The sequence below is a fragment of the Zea mays genome, chromosome 1 (genome assembly GCF_902167145.1).
Source record: "Zea mays cultivar B73 chromosome 1, Zm-B73-REFERENCE-NAM-5.0, whole genome shotgun sequence".
NCBI lineage: Eukaryota > Viridiplantae > Streptophyta > Magnoliopsida > Poales > Poaceae > Zea > Zea mays.
Genome location: NC_050096.1, coordinates 164,885,769 through 164,902,038, shown reverse-complemented (window position 1 = coordinate 164,902,038; position 16,270 = coordinate 164,885,769). Strand labels below are relative to the sequence as shown.

General features: G+C 44.7%; 1 pseudogene; it reads right to left on the bottom strand.

The window, feature by feature from the left end:
- Positions 1-4,176: 4,176 nt before the first annotated feature.
- On the bottom strand, positions 4,177-6,024 carry LOC109941496 (plasma membrane ATPase 2-like; annotated as a pseudogene).
- Positions 6,025-16,270: the final 10,246 nt, after the last annotated feature.

Below are 16,270 nucleotides of genomic sequence, written 5' to 3'. Positions count from 1 at the left end.
AAGCAACACTTTACCTAATAGGTTAGAACACTAAGCACAACAATCAACGAATTAAACAACCTCGTTTGTTAATGCCACTAAGGTCAAACATCCATGTATCGACAATGTATGAAACACCTGACATACCCGTCTCTAGCACTATAAGACATGGTTGTTATTACACTAGAATCCAACTATTAGAGCTCTCCACAACTATTCTGTTGACGTGAAGCAAATGGTGCTCATGTCATGTAACGTCTTTTCCTCCTCTCAAAAGAGATAAAATTTGCAATACTCATAAAGCAATGGAGGGATAACAACAAGAAAAACTAATGTACTTCTTGACACAGACTCATGCAAAAGCTTCATAAATATTACTTTCAATACTAAAATAGCAACACGATACTATGCTCATCAGGAGTAATTGGATGTCAATAAGACAATCCACATAACCAAACTACCTTGATTAACCTCACATACAACAAAACCTACTATTACTGCACTTGAACAATTTGTACCTCGTGATATCACAGGATGCATTCAAAGTAGTAGACATACATGATCTATCAAACCATCATTCATATAAGAAAAATCTCAATCCGATGCAACAACCCCATCATTAAAGAGATAGATGACTAACAAACATAAGCAACTCCCAGTTAAGCATTGACTTCGTTTAAGATAAAGCGGTCCAAATAATGATTCAACAAGCATGCATAGAGAAACTGATCATAAAAAAAATCAAACTACCATACAATGTTGGCAAAAAAAATAAAAAAATAAAATGGGTTGTCAATATCGTCCACATGACTAGCCTGCAACAACTAAAAATTATGCATAGCCTTTATGGCTATTGAAACAAACCATAGAAGGAAAACATGCACGACATAAAATCCACTTGAAACCACCCTATTTATTGTTAAAAAAATAAGGTTGCACATAATAAGAAAACCTATCAGGTAAACATGGTTGGACTTATCAATCTACGTCATCTTACAAATTCACTTGAGTTCTACCAGTCTCAAGATTTCATAGACATTATAATGTTGCCTTTGCTCTATAGAGACAAACCAATTTTATACTAAGATCAAGTTAGCAAGTAGCCACACTAGCCAAAAAAGTGAGGCGCAAAGCATTGCACCCATGGAAATATTACATTGATAAGTTGGGTTGTAACCCAACAGTCAATCAAACTCAACAACACCATAAAACTACATTATATAGTGTTTTCACACTACACCAAGTCGGATTAGACCCACTATAGACAAGCTCAATAAACAATCGGTCCTACAAGTACTAGAACCCAAGAATCCTTTTGGAAAAAAACATCCACAGTCAAGCATATAGAAATATATGATAGTAATAGCTCAGAGATTTGAAAACATTGCATCAAAAAAAACATCATGACAATATGTATATAAAACAAGTACAGTAGTAGCTTCACTTGCATAATATCTTCAATAACAACCACATCAAGAAACCAATATTAAATAGAAATAACATATCATATCAAGCATTACGTCATTAATGACGTACCCCATCAAACCATAAAGGAATTTGGAGTAAGGAAGTTCTAGTCATCTATACAATAAAATACTAATATGAAAGATATACGAACCCATACCCTTCCTATATGTGCAAGTGTGTCAAATTTATCTTCAAATTGCGTAGAATCTAAAGCCTATCCTCTGATACCAACTGTAACACCCCGGGGTCCACAAACACCCCGGAATGCTACTGAACTACACTTCTGACATCTATATAAAATTTTGGCAGCATCTCCTTTGCAAAATTGCATAAATGAGGGGGGGGGGGGGGGACAACAGTGTATAAACATATATCATGACAAAAACATACCGAGTATTATTAATCGGCTAGCAAAGGGAAGTTAAACATACGACATGAACTGAATTAACCAGTGCGCACGACTAGCAAAAAAATAAACTTCTTTTGACAACAAGTTTCTAATTAAATCATGGCTACGCCTGGGCAGCGCTATTATGAGAGTGAAAGTGGACGTGCTGCTACTCCCCTCATTCCCAACATGTATCAAGTACCTGCATTGAGTAATGCAAGAGTGAGATGACACATCTCAGCAAGTAAAATAATATCAAACTGTTTAACCACATAAGAATATTGTTTTACCACCACTTGATTTCACAACCTTCTTATTACAAAGGTGCAGCACGTATACAACGTACAACACTCCTAGCTACCACACCTCGCAGGTAGAAACCACAATAGTAACATAGTAATGTCACTCTTCATATATATACCTCATGAGTGCAAATGTCTGCAAATGCAAGGATGACTTCTGCCTTCATACCTCTAAGGATATGAAGCCGCATCGTACCCCTCCTCGGGCAACGTACGATGCTAAAAATGTACCGGTACAGTCGGACCATAAGATCACGACATAACTTCAGAATGCAAGATGGATGATGCAATGTGCATGACATGCCTACAACACTTCATATAACGTGATTCAAAAAAAAATACTTCAACTCCATCCATGATAGGAATCAACCACATATATCATTACCAAATCATGATCATCCACAATATTAGACAATTGAGAATTAATACTTTCGAACAAATAAACTTCATCATAGAATTCAATGATTAACATATTTAAAACTTATGCATACTCAATGACAGGGAATAGGATGCAAACCAAACGGTAGCAACCACCACTGTATTTACTTGCCTTTACCGGAAGTTTGGGCAAATCCCTAAGTACGATCCGGAAGTCCACCACCTGTTTTTGACACACAACTTAGTGCACCAATTTCACATAACCAGGCTCATAAACGACGCCGCACCTACGCACAAACTCAAACCCCGCCGCGGGTTACATCTCTCCCCACACCCACCAAACTGTAGCGGCGCTGCTTAATAATTTCATAACTTCAAAATTATGACAGCATTGGTAACAAACAAAAACTGCAGAGGCATCTACATAAAATTCCCCACAAGTTTTGTATACAATTTATAATTAAATTCCAACATCTAATTAGCCCAAAACAGTTCACAAGTTGAACCCTGTAATCTGTTTTTTTCTCTTTTGGACAGCGACATACCCGGATTCAAACAGCGATATCTTTTAAAATATAATTCCAATTCAAGCGCATAAGTACTCATTGGAAAGATAAGACAAAGCCATACATGATTATCATACTGGTTAGCACTAATTAACCACGAAAAATTCCCAGAAATTGCTAATACTACTGCTGTTCACCCACCTGAAAAATCTGTTTTTTTACAGCAACATACCCGGATTCAAACAGCGATATCTTTTAAAATATAATTCCAAATCAAGCACATAAGTACTCATTGGAAAGATAAGACAAAGCCCTACATGATTATAATACTGGTTAATACTAATTACCCACGAAAAATTCCCAGAAACTGCTAATACTACTGCTGTTCACCCACCTGAAAAATCTGTTTTTTTGGACAGCAACATACCCGGATTCAAACAACGATATCTCCTAAATTATAACTCCGAATCGAGCGCATAAGTACTCGTTGGAAAGGTATGACAAAGCTCTACATGATTATCCCACTGATTCCCACTAACTACCCCACGAAAATTCCCAGAAATCCCTAGAACTACTGCTGTTCACCCACTCACAAAATTCCTGGACAGCACCTCTACCGATTCGCAAAGATAAACACATAATCCAATTGATTGCAGCACAAAAACAACAAAAGTTAATCACAAATTCACCTTAGGTTCTTCCCTTACTCCTTCCTTCTTCCTCCCTCCAAACTCCAATTGAGATCGCAGCCACACGACGGAGAACCACACGGGAGGGCTGCACCTTGGGAGGAGGGGGAGAAATGGGGGGGGGGGGGGGCAGCTAGGGTTTTGGGTGGTGAGGGCTGCAAAGGTTTGAGGAGGAAGAAGATGGGAGAGGGGGGGGGGGGCGTCCAAGAGAAAGGGGAGGGGAAGGGGCGGCTGCAACAACCCAAGGGGGAAAAAGGGGGGGGGCGGCTAGGGTTAGGGGAGGGTTAGTGGGCCGGATTGCGATTCGCGGCCCAACTCGCTTGCACGACAGCTCCCGACCAACCACTCTACTGCTATACTGGTGAATGTTTTCCACAAATTCTAAATCCCCAAAGCGCGACACCCGAATAAGAGAAAAAACAAACAAAAAGAATAACCTTCAACTTCTCTTCTTTGCAAACCGGGTATCACAGGAAGATCTTGGTAGGATCATTAGGGTCAACATACTTTAACATATATCAACTGACATGAGTTCATACTGGATAAATTGATAGCCAAGACCCAAGAGAAAGTTTCTATGTTGGTTGGATCATTAGGGTCAACATACTTTAACATATATCAACTGACATGAGTTCATACTGGATAAATTGATAGCCAAGACCCAAGAGAAAGTTTCTATGTTGGTTGGATCATTAGGGTCAACATACTTTAACATATATCAACTGACATGAGTTCATACTGGATAAATTGATAGCCAAGACCCAAGAGAAAGTTTCTATGTTGGTTGTGAGCACTCACGCATGACGCATCCTATCACTGATAGGAGTCTACGCAGTTCGCAGAGGGTCCACACAGGTGCCTGTCGGAGTTTGTTACCCGACCGCACACCACGGGATTACCCTCGTGGTGCTTTTGGACAGGACGACGTTGTTGATCGTAACTCGATATTTCGTGCGGTGGCACGACAGGAGAAACACACAAGCTTGTACAGGTTTGGGCCGCGTGAGAGGCGTAACACCCTACGTCCTGCGGTGGTCTTAGTATTGGGATGAGATTAAAAGCTGTGAACTATGAGAACGGTGGGTTGAGGTAAGATGATAATGGTAGGGGTGCCTCTTAGCCTTATATATGCGACCAAGGGTAGCTATCCCCGCACAAATGACCAACGTAATCCATTCACATATCTCCCGGTTTGTAGCGAACTGTCCTCCTACATCTTGGGAAATTCCTACGCTCATCCGCCTGAGTTACCGCCAGAGGTTTAGCCTGTCGGGTGGGCGCAACTGTCATGCCCAACATACTTGTGCTCTCATGGCGCCTAACTCAGACGTGGACCTTTGCTGGATCAGAATGGGCTTGCTTCGCCTGGTTACTCTCGGCTGGCCCACTGCAGGACGCTCCAGGGGGGATGCCTGCTAGGTGGCTCGAGACGTGTTTTCGTGTGTTTACATGCGCATGTGGACCCGGGGATATCCATCCCCCACAGTGCCATGCTAGCAGCAGACTGGGCTTCGAACCGGTTGTAGCGCCAATCAAGTTGAGGAACAGAGGAACAGAAGTACCATATCCTCCTTCCTTGAATAAGATCTTGAGCCATGTACTCACAAAAACCATAGATAAACAATTTTTTAAAAAACTAAAATATTGAAATAATAGCACACATTTTAAGAGATTCAGGAACCCTATGAAATGGGAAATTTTGGAGAAACCAAAACCAAAGGCACTTGAGAGGATTAAATCAATTGATGATTAAGAAGTCTCCTCACATATTGGTGCCCATGCCAAGCCTCCTTCCAGTCTCTTTACCAATAGCAAGCTGATCACCTGAAGTAAAAAAAGAAGTCCAACTTCAGCAATTGCACAAATACTGGACCTATAAATTGTATGATCATTTGTTAGTAACAGGCTATGTACCCGCAATCATCTTGACGTTAACACCAAGAACAAGAGCCTTGCTAATTGTCTTAGTGCTGCCTAGGTGGATCAAACAGGGGCAACAAACCAATGGATTGCCATGGTCCACCAGGGGACTCCTTGTTTTCTCAGATACTTCCTATGCTGAAAGAACAAAGTTTTTTTCATTCCAGAATAAGCAACGTGATTGCAAATTTCCTCACCTGTTCAGGAGCACCCTTGCTGACACGGTGTAGTTTCCATCGGTATCAAAATATGTGAGAGTAGTCCTCTTATCAACAGGGTTGAAGGGCAAGAAGTGGATTTCTCTAATACCAGTCCTAGCCTCCAAGCATGCCAACCATGGTAGTATCGAAGGTGTCCTGGTTCTCAGTCCTTGACGCCCTTACAGCCAAGAGCAACACATGACGATGATTTCAACGATGATGCCGACCACAATTGAGCAAATGCAGAAGTTACCGATTGCTGTCAGGACTTGGTGGAAGTGTCCAACAACTTCGGAGCCTTGAGGAGGTTGCCGAGCTGACCGTCTTTCCTGGCACCCATGGATGCAGCAGGGGTGGCGTCATCGCTGGTGGCGATGGGGGAGCGCAGATCAAATGATTGATTCCACATAATCTTGGGAGGTTTCTATATACATAGAAAAATCAATTTAACCTCAAACACAAACATAGAATTTAATGCAAGTCTAGTTTTTGGTAATGAGAAAATGAACTCACAGGTACTTAAGTTTAGGCATAGTGGAAATAGATGGCACAGATCTAGAGATTTTTTTTGCAGATTACCTAAAAAACATAACATAGTTCGACTTCCCTTCGAACAACGCCTTGTCTACCTTCAAAGAGTGTGCCTCACCTACCATTCAATGGTTCACCATCTTTAAATACATAGAACCTCCATCTAATCCCTAACTGTAAAGCCGCTAGAGAATCTGAATATAATAGCTTTACACCTGAAGTAGGAACAAATTGTCATCTCCAAGGATAATGCAATGTGCCCACAACACAACAGACAAACACTATTTGCTGCCTATAATTAATGGTTTTACCATTTCAACGAATGGATTCGAACGATGTATTTTTCTACAAAACAAGCAAATAGAAGGTTTATTAGAAAATGACAATTATTTATTAGCAAGGGAAACATAGATTTGTGAATGGAGAAGTTTAAGTATTTTTCTGGTAGATAAATTGCTATAATCATCGTCTATAATATTAATCATGGATAGATCATGCACCACCTTTTATTTTGCTTCAAGAGCTTCTGTAGTTGTGTTAATTCTTGCCAAAGTATCAAGATCTCCCTCTTGACCAAAATAAAAAGAGTTCACTGTTACCAAGTACAAATCACTGATCATATCTAATGGATTAAGAACAGAGGCTCATAACATGACAATCAGTATAGATGATGGATATATGTGAAGCTAAAAGATAACACTGATACATTTTGTGTCCAGATCTATATTTGAACTTACCATGTTAATAAGAGTGGTCTTTCCCAAGCCATTTGGACCAAGAAAGCCAAAGCAGTGACAATGTGACATGGAAATGGATATCCCTCTAGTTGCAATTTTATCTGCATTTCCATTTTTCATGGTACACTTTCTCAAGATCGTCGCATATTTCTAAATAGCTTCTACCAGATTCTTCTGGTATCTGTTCAACTATCTCTCCCTGAAAAGAAAGAAGAAATTGGTAAATTAATATGTTCTGGTACACATGACGAATTTGAATATAGAATAATCTGACCTTTCAGAAATAAAATACAGATTAATCTGATTCTATATTTCAAGCTCTAATGTTTTAATGAATCCTGGTATTTACGATTTCTTAAATAACCACTAAGCTAAAAATAATCTTAATTGTGACTTTTTAGGTAGTACATAGTTTAAACTCATGGATTATCTCAGCAGCCTGCTGAATCTCTTTGTCAAAAGAAAAGGAGAGAGAGACAGATAGGGAAAATTAGACTTCTGGATATGTATGAAACTGATTGGAGTGTACCAAAGAAGAGAGTAGATCACACCTCCTTTACCAAATATGTTCTCTCCAACTGAATGTAAGCTCTGAACTCCTGAAGTTGTATGTTCTACTGCTGAGCAGCTTCAAATGGTTCCCATCTATGCGGGAGCGATCAAGTAGTGCTGCTTTTCTCAATCTGTCTTTGAAGGAACAGAAGTGATCCAAATAGAACACAAATAAAAGAAATAGGAACCATTCCAGTACCATAATGGTAAATACACCTGCCAATCCACTTTCTTGATTACTCATACAACCCACTGAATCCCGGAGGAGGCCATATAATTCTCAAGTTGTGCAAATCGTGAGAATTCATAGACAAAGTGGTACAAGGAAAATCCAGGTAGAAGGCACTACATTAGCTTCCAGTAAACTCAAGTCCAACAAGATCAAAACCAAAATCCCTCACCGTGCTGAGTGCAATCTCGCACTCTGACACTGCGAGCAGGAACATGTTGACCCAGAAAGAATTAGAATTTCCATCACATTATGTTGCTCAAATAACCACAAGTACTTCCTTACAACATCTGAAGTACCCTGAGATAAATATAAAAGAAAATCAATACTTGTCGTAAGCTAGTGAAGTGCGCTAGCAAAATTCCTGTAGATTAGAATGCATTTGCAAGGCATGATGGTACACTTCAATATCATGTTCAATAACCAAATGGAATGGCCTTTGTTCAATATCCACGAGAAACATTATGGATTGCTTTTTCTGACCTCTACTTTGAGATATATAGCATAATATTCACAAAACAACGTGAAATTATAATTTTTCAATCGCTGCCCCCTAAAACTATTTGCCCATCATTATGTTTGTGGAATGACATCTAATAAAATAAAGCATAATAATATAATTCAAAGATCAAAGGTCAGTGCGCATATCAAAACCCGAGATCAATTTGCCGGGGAACAGAGCAGAAGAGATCTCTGGAGATTGATGGAAGCAGCGACTCCAAACATCCTAAATCTTACATGGAGTAGTATGGGAAAAATAATCTGATGACTGCTAAGTCCTCCGCGTCTAGTGTAAGTTTAGGAGTGTAAAAAATTCACACCACAAATCACAAAAAGAATAGGAAGACGAGGGTTCGATCGAAAATGGGTGCTCACGTGGATATCGTGGAAGAGGGGGTGCGATGCGAGGACCGGTCACGATGGCCTTCCTCTTGCTGGCCTTTGACACCATGGCGTCGATCGGGTTCGGGGGCGCTAGAGTTCTTGGTGATGCGGTCGTGGCAACGGGCGGAGGCGAGGCTGATGTGCGGGACCAGGAGGCGGTGGCGGCAGAGGAGGGGAGAGGACGATCTCGACAGTTGTTTAGCGGCGTAGGGAGGCGGGTGTTCCGCGGCATGGCTGGTGGCGTGGGGGCGGATATGCGGCAGTCGCGGCGGCCGTAGGGTTCCCGGGCGTGCGGGTGGTAGGCGGGCGGCTCGGTAGCGGCGGGATTCGTGGCGGCGGGCGTGCAGGCGGTTCGGTAGCGACGGGATTCGCGACGGCGGGCGTGCGGGATTCGCGGAGCGTGCGCTGCGGCGGGCAGGCGGACGTGCGGTAGCGGCGGGCGTTTGGTAGTGGCGGGGGCAGAATCCGGCGGTCGGGCAAGCGGGGATGGCGGACGGTTTGCAGCGGCGCGGAGAGGTAGGGCGGGTTGGCGAGCGGGGGCGGTCTACATTTAGCCCTTAATAGTTAGTAGAGATAATATGTTATGCACTCAGACACCCGGTATTGTAATAAATACTCTCCTTATATTATATGAATGTAAATTAAGTTATTATAATTTGCTTCCGCTTATTCTTTACTCCGACTATGTGTGTAATGTCTGCATGATGGGTGAAGCGCTCTTGGGTGATATGATGATGATACAGATGACCGAACTTGTTGAGTGATTATGTGCATCTACATGGTTGTCTGAGGTCCTTAGGACAAGGACATCTGTAGGTGGGCCTAATACCTTAGGAGGTTCTGTGACAGTGAAGAATATCACTTCCTGCTCGGATTTGATGCTAGCGAGGGTCGAACCTCGACCCAATTGGAGAATTTGTCGACGGCAACCAGTAGGTGCGTGAAGCCCCTGGGCGCCTTCTGCAGATGATCGACGAGGTCTATGAAAGGGAATTGGCCTCAACATTTCCTATAATCGATTTTGGTGTTTGACGTCCATCACAAACCATGTGGACTAACTAGTTTGCCTAGTTAATATTTTTCTCAAGTGCATAAAGTTCATATACATATACAAAGAAAATGACTGCGGGACAATTCTTCAAGTTTGGGGCAGACAGATTTGTTGTAGCCAGTGGCGCACTGAACTGTCTGGTGCTCTGACTGGAGCACTCCACGAACTGGCCGTTCTCGATAATTCTCAACACTTGTCCACTAAAAATCACTGGACTCTCCAGTGGGACCACAGAGCAACAATCAACTACACCAATGGTCGAATGCGCAGCAGTCTGACCGTCAGAAGTCAGAAGACAATCTGTGATGTCAAATCGCACCAGACTGTCTGGTGTGCCACCAGACTATCTGGTGCACCAAAAGGACAGAAGTCTTCAATGGTTAACATCTCCAAACCCCAATGGTCGGATGACGTGGCACGCACCGGACAATGAACAATGTTATGTCCGGTGCACCACCGGACTATCCGGTGTGCCCATCGATACAGCAGTCGGCCAACGGCTAGAACAGTGGTTGGGGCTATAAATACCCCCCAACCACCACCATTCAAGCCATCCAAACATCCGTCTCTCTTCATTCAATACAAGAGCAAAGAATACACTCCAAAGACACAATCAAAGCCTTCAATCCTCTCCAAGTTCCAAAAACAAGTCAAGTGATCAAAAGTGTTTAGTGACTTGAGAGAGGGTGACTTGTGTTTCTTTTGTTGCTCTTGTTTCTTGGTTGCTTTCTTCTTCACTTTCTAGTCCTTCCAAGTGTTTTGTGAAGCAAGCAAGAGACACCTAATTGTGTGGTGATCCTTGCAGGGTCTTAGTGACCCGTGTCATTAAGAAGAAGCAATCGACCGGTCTAGGTGACTGATTGAGAGAGGGAAAGTGTTGAAATAGACCTGGCCTTTGTGGCCTCCTCAATGGGGAGTAGGTTCTTTGGAACTGAACCTCAAGAAACAAATCATCGTGTCCACTTGGGTTGATATTCACCATTCGATTTGTTTCTCCCCTCTCCTCTCTCTAAAAGTTCTCTTGCTCACATTGATTTGAGTTTGCTCCCAAAGTTATCCGCATAGATTGAGCAACTCATAGCAAGAAGAACTATCTTCCGCACTCCGAATTCACTATTATTTATTTCTAACCCTAACCCTGGGTGAAGTGCATGTTCAAAGTTTATAATTTTCACGTTTCGCCTATTCACCCCCCTCTAGGCGACTTTCAATTGGTATCAGTGCCCGATACTTCATTAGAGTCTAACAACTCGAAGTGATGTCAGGAGAACACGCCAAAAGGGAGATGGTCACCGGGGAGAAGCCCGGATCTTTGGGAAAGAAGAATGAAGAAAGGACTCCGTCGTAGGAGGCCGATGACAAGGACAAGGAGCACAAAGAGGAATCTGTCGGCTCCATCAAGTCACATAGGAAGGGTGACAAAAAGAAAAAGAAGATGAAGAAGGTGGTCTACTACGAGACTGATTCTTCCTCACCCTCAACCTCCGGCGCCGAGTCCACATCTTCGAAGAGCCAAGAGCGTAAGAAGTATAGTAAGATGCCACTTTGCTATCCTCGTATTTCTAAGCATGCTCCCTTACTTTCCGTTCTATTAGGAAAACCACCATATTTTGATGGTGAAGACTATTGCATGTGGAGTGATAAAATGAGGCACCATCTAACCTCACTCCATAAAAGCATATGAGACATTGTTGAGTTTGGAGCGCATGCACCATAGGTAGGCGACAAGGATTACGATTCCGATGAAGCCGCCCAAATAAGGCACTTCAACTCCCAAGCAACCTCTATACTCCTCGCTTCCTTGTGTCGTGAGGAGTACAACAAGGTGCAAGGGTTGAAGAGTGCCAAAGAAATTTGGGACATCCTCAAGACGGTGCATGAAGGGGACGAGGTGACCAAAATCACCAAGCGGGAAACGATCGAGGGAGAACTCAGTCGATTCGTCCTCAACAAAGTAGGAGAGCCACAAGCAATGTACAACCGGCTCAAGACGATGGTCAACCAAGTCCGCAACCTCGGGAGCACCAAGTGGGATGACCATGAAATGGTCAAGGTTATTCTAAGATCTCTTGTCTTTCATAACCCCACTCAAGTGCAACTAATCCATGGAGATCTTAGATATAAACAGATGTCTCCCGAGGAGGTGATCGACAAGTTTGTGAGCTTTGAACTTATGATCAAAGACTTCAAACACATTATCAACTTGGAGCTAGGCGCCACCTCCACAACCGAGGTGCAACCAGTTGCATTCAAGGCAACGGAAGAAAATAAGGAAGAGTCTACACTAAGAAGTAGACTCACAATCGACGCATCCAAGCTCGACAACGAGGAGATGGCTCTTATCATCAAGATCTTCTAGCAAATCCTCAAACAAAGGAAGGGGAAGGACTACAAACCCCGCTCCAAGAGGGTTTGCTACAGGTGTGGTAAGTCCGGTAATTTTATTGCTAAATGTCCATATACAAGTGATAGTGATAGGGATGATGACAAGAAAGGGAAGAAGAAGATGGAGAAGAAAAGATACTACAACAAGAAGAAGGGAGGCGACACGCACATGGGACAAGAATGGGATTCCAACGAGAGCTCCACCAACTCCTCCGACGAGGACGCCACCAACATCGCCATCAAGGAAGGCCTTCTCTTCCCCAACGTCGGCTACAAATGCCTCATGGCTAAGGATAGCAAAAAGGAGGTACATTCTAGAGATACCCCCAAATACACTACTTCTGATGATGAGGGTAGCTCTAGTGATAATGGTGATGATTTGACTTCTATTTTTGCAAACCTTACCTAAGCAGGATCCAGGAGGCTGGCTGGCCGTAGGCACCACTGCCGCCCGGGCCGCCGGAGCATCCGAGGACGTGATGACTGCGTACTTACCCATTGTCCTCGGGCAAGACGCACTGCAATGGCTGTGACATCTACCTCGACACTGCATCGACGACTGGAGCGACTTCAGTCGACGCTTCACCGCCAACTTTCAGTCCTTCTCCGACAAACCAGCGCAACCATGGGACCTCAAATCCATCAAGCGCCAAGGGGACGAAACTCTCCGGTCGTACCTCAAAAGGTTCCAGACCATGAGAAATCGTATCCCCGAGGTCACGGAGGCGGTCGTGATCGAGGACTTCTACAGAGGATCCAATGACTCGGCCTTCGTCCGAGCCATACTGCAGAAAGCGCCGACTACCTTCGAGCAGCTGTTCCGGGAAGCCGACCTCTACATCACCACCGACGAGCGAGCTCAGGACCTCATCGGGGGAGCGAAGCCCACACCGGCAGCGCCACGACGCGACGCGAACCAGCAACCCGACAAACGATGGGAGAAAAGACCTCGCGAAGAGGTGCACGCCGCCGGGCCACCTGCCTCTCGCGCCCGGGGAGGACCTCGCGGAGGCGAGCGCACTCTGGACGACATCCTCGACACCCAGTGCCCGTACCACAAGGATGAAAGGATCACGATGCCCAAGAGGGGGGGTGAATTGGGCTTTTCTAAAAATCAACACTAATTAAAACCTAAGCAAGAGCTAAACAAGAGCCCAACTTCACCCCAACAACTAGCACTAAGAAAATAATACTAGAAATGTAACAAGGCTAAAACAATGCTTCAAATACTTGCTAAACAAGTACACAAAGTAAATAGCTTGAATTAAGTGCGGAATGTAAAGCAAAGTTTAGAAGACTCCTCCAATTTTTCCCGAGGTATCGAAGAGTCGGCACTCTCCACTAGTCCTCGTTGGAGCACCCGCGCAAGGGTATCGCTCCCCCTTGATCCTCGCAAGAACCAAGTGCTCACTACGAGATGATCCTTTGCCACTCCGGCGCGGTGGATCCCTCGAGACCGCTTACAAACTTGAGTCGGGTCACCAACAAGATCTTCACGGTGATCACCGAGCTCCCAACGCCACCAAGCCGTCTAGGTGATGCCGATCACCAAGAGTAACAAGCCATAGACTTTCGCTTGACCAAGAGAAGCCTAATGCAAGTGGTGTGTGCTCTAGGTGGCTCTCACTAGCGCTAATGAGGAACAAGCGCGGATTATGATTCTCTAATCTCCTCACTAGGCTTTTGGTGCTTGCAATACTCTACCAAGGTGCTGGAATAAATGTGGAGTGCAAGACATTGAATATGGTGGGTGGAAGGGGTATAAATAGCCCTCACCCACCAACTAGCCGTTACAGGAAACTTGCTGCGCGATGGCGCACCGGACAGTCCGGTGCGCCACCGGTGCGCCAACGGTGCGCCACCGGTGTGCCAACGGTCACTTCCAACGGCTAGTTCTGACACAGAGCTGTTGGACTCATGGCGCACCGGACAGTGAACAGTCCACTGTCCGGTGCACACCGGACAGTCCGGTGCGATGTCCGGTGTGCCACTAAAATTCATCTCCGAAGGCAGCGCTCTCGGGTTTCTGCGACTGGGAAGGCTCTGCTGTGAACCAGCCTGGTCCCACCTGGCAGAGGGTGCACCGGACAGTCCGGTGCACACCGGACAGTCCGGTGCCCCAAAGCCAGAAACCCTAAGTCTTGTTTTTCAGCTGATTTTCAAATCGGTTTTCGCTCTAACTTGTGTGTGAGTTCTAGAGTGACACCTAGCACTGTGTATGAGTGTGATTGTGCACCAACACTACACTAGAACTCTCTTGGTCAAACTACTCATCGACAACCCCTCTTTATAGTACGGCTAAAAGAGAATAAAAAGCCTAATTAAAATGCGAGTGTCCACATCTCCTTGACACTCGGACTCCGTAGACCTTCACCTTTTGTTTCGTCGTTTTAGCCGTCGCTTCGAGTTCTTATCTCCGGGATTGTTTTCTCCGTTGTAGTACTTCTACCTGTCATGCGACCTAACTTACCATTTGTCTCTGCAAAACACACGTTAGTCACATATAATAATACGTTGTCATTAATCACTAAAACCAACCAGGGGCCTAGATGCTTTCAATCTCCCCCTTTTTGGTGATTGATGACAACCCTACAAGTTTTGTGAGAGTAGTTTGTTTTGAAGATTCTGTCAATAGAAAGAATGGTTAGTTATACTCAGTAATTTTTGACAGAAGAAATGTGTACCATAATAATAAGAGTGAGCGCATACACATCATAAGATTCTTGTTCATATAAAAGAGAAAGTAAATTAATGAAACAAGAGCTAGAAGACTGGTGATTTGAAATAAGGTGAAAACGTAATACACACAGTCAACCAAAAGCAACGAGAGTATATGACGAGTTTGTGAGCCAAAAACATAAAGCTAGTACAGAGAGTAGCAGGCACAAATATTACATCAAAAGAACACTGACTCTCTCTCTAACTCCCCCTAGCTCTCATAACTCATATCTCTCCCCCTTTGGCGTCAAACACCAAAAGGGACCTAAACATCGGATGCAGGAGGAGGCGACGGGGGCGCATCCGGTCGAGGTCGAGGTAGCAGAGCAAACGCCGACGGAGGGTCAGAGTCAGGCTCGGATCCAGGATCTGCGGTAGAAGCTGGAGCTGGTACTGACTCGGACACAGGCAGTGCTGCAGGAGCTACCGGAGCAGAAGCAGTCACAGATACTGCCACAGCGGTAGTGGAAACAGCAGATGCTGGTGGCACTGGCGGCTGCGGGCAGACAGAGCTGAGAACTGGTGAAGTGAACGCCAAGGTGACCGGCCGGAGCGGAGAGGTAACAGCAGGGGGTGCAGACAAGATCGAAGGCACTACTGGAGCGTGAAGCGAAGAAGGCGGAGCAGACTGAACTGGAGACGCTGAGATACCAGAGTGCTGAAGCATGAGGGCCATGAATGCCCTATTCTCTGCCCTATCCTGAATAAGCTGCTGCTGAAGAGCATCCTGCCTGTCCTGCATGCTCTGAAACATCGAGAGCATACGGTCAGATAAACGGGCCTGCTCGGCTGCCAGGAGAGCCTGCTGCTGGGTGAGAGTATGCTGCTGCTGGGTGAGAGTCTGCTGCTGCTGGGTGAGAGTCTGAAGAATCGAAGCAAGAGCAGGGTCCAAAGCTGGAGGAGCAGGGGCAGCACGGGAACTCCCAGCCTCATGATCATGTGAGCGTGGAGGCATAGGAGGCGGAGGCGGAAGAGGAACCCCAAAATCATCATCATCATCATCATCATCATCATCATCAGCTGCTGCACCCTGGGAGTCAAACTGTCGAAGTGCAGCATCCTCGGCCTGAGTGTCAAACACAGGAGCATAAGCTGGCACTGGAATCTCAGGAGCAGGACGGTAAGATCCAAACACAAGGCGTGAGGCCTCAAGGGTACTCTGAAAACGAGGTGGCTGGATCAGCTGCGCAAAGATGTGGCACAAGTAGTGAGCATAGGGCAGCTGTCGTCGAGCACGAATCCCATCCAGAACAGTGTCCTCAATCTCACAGATCAGAAAGTCCACAACATCAAACTCAGAGTGGGATACCAGGGCACCAAGGAGCCAAAGCTGAATATGAGTGGTAGCCTCCC